Source organism: Vitis vinifera, chromosome 15 (genome assembly GCF_030704535.1).
Source record: "Vitis vinifera cultivar Pinot Noir 40024 chromosome 15, ASM3070453v1".
NCBI lineage: Eukaryota > Viridiplantae > Streptophyta > Magnoliopsida > Vitales > Vitaceae > Vitis > Vitis vinifera.
Window position 1 is genome coordinate 7083237 of NC_081819.1, and position 1637 is coordinate 7084873.

Consider the following 1637-nt stretch of genomic DNA (forward strand, 5'->3'; position numbering starts at 1 on the left):
GTTTGGCTTATTCTCTTGAGATTGGAAACCGGAGGGTGGTTTTTGCACATGAGCGTTGTTACTCCATGAGAAGTTCAGATGATTCCTTCACCCTTGGTTGAAATAATTGGAGTTGGAATTGTATTGACGTTGATTATTGGCCACATAGTTCACTTGTTCGGATGGATTTGCTTCATATGGGCCTCCAACTTGACACTCCAAGCTAGGATGATTACCTGCACAATTTTCACAAACTAAATTAGAAACAGCAGCAACATTTAGTTTCTTAAAATTATTATTTAAAATTGTAACTTGAGTAGCCAAATTATTAAAAACATCGATATCATGAACCCCGACTGTCCTCTTTTGTGCATTTCTATCTGTATACTTCAAGAAATTGTTGCTAGCCATCACTTCTATAAGTTGATATCCCTCCTCCGGTGTCTTATTAATAAAAGCTCCTCTGCTTGGTGCATCCACCATGGTTTGAGTATTAAGGTGCAAACTATTGTAGAACGTTTGCACTTGCATCCACATTGGTAAGCCATGGTGTGAGCACTTTCTTAAAAGGTCTTTGAACCTCTCCCGAGCTTCATAAAGAGACTCTTGATCTTGCTGTAAAAAAGTTAGTTATATCATTCCTCATCTTTGTAGATATTGCCAGTGGGAAGTATTTAGCAAAAAAAACGTTAACCAGTCCATCCCATGTAGTGATTGTCCCTGGAGGTAATGAAATTAACCATGCCTTAGCCTTGTTATTTAGAGGGAATGGAAACAATCGAAGTCTTATTGCATCATCGGTCACACCATTATGCTTGAAGGTATAAAAAATTTCTAAGAAATTTGCAATATGTAGATTAGGATCATCATTGGCCAATCCTCCAAATTGAATCGAAGATTGAATCATTTGAATAATTGCTAGTTTGATCTCAAAATTGTTAGCTTGGATGGGTGGCCTTCGAATGCTTGAAACACCCACATTAGGAACAAAATAATCCTTGAGTGCCCTGTTTGGGACTCCATTATCACCATGATTCTCATTCCTCATTGCAGGAACCTCTTGAATTACTTGTTGCTTGCGTTTCTGATTTAGCTTTCGCAATGTTTTGTTGATATCAAGGTCGATTAGTACTAAGTCCACACTCCTTGTACGTCTCATACACTAAGAAAACCTAAAAAGAGAAAAACAATTTAGTGAGAATAAAAAGAAAATAAATCAAATTAGCACAGAAATAACTGGAATTAATATTAGTAACAAATAGTCCCCGGCAATGGCACCGAAACTTGATGTGTTAGTTCGCAAGTACACGAATCGTTCAAGTAATATAATTGTACCTAAGTACGGATATCGAACCAACAAGGACTATGCTACTAATTACTAAAATTTATTATTTCTACTACTATTTGATCAACCGAATATTTAAAGTTGTAGAAGAAAGCAACTTAAACAATTAAAGAAAATAAATTCAAACTCTTATGATTTAAACGATGTAGGACTTTTGATTTCACTACAAACACTTTTCATGCAATTGATTGCTTGACCTAATTCCTGTTATGCTTTATTTGGAGATTTAATTCCCTAAGCCAACCAATATTTTCTCTCAAAATATATCAGATTGCTCCTCAAATTACTAACCCAACATATCTCTATGTGAATT

At 35.4% G+C, this 1637-nt stretch overlaps 1 non-coding gene across 1 annotated transcript; it reads left to right on the top strand.

Moving 5' to 3' along the window:
- Positions 1–520: 520 nt before the first annotated feature.
- Positions 521–628, top strand: LOC132255246 (small nucleolar RNA R71). The gene has a single exon (XR_009467909.1). It is a non-coding gene; the product is annotated as a small nucleolar RNA R71 (small nucleolar RNA).
- The last annotated feature ends 1009 nt before the right edge of the window (positions 629–1637 follow it).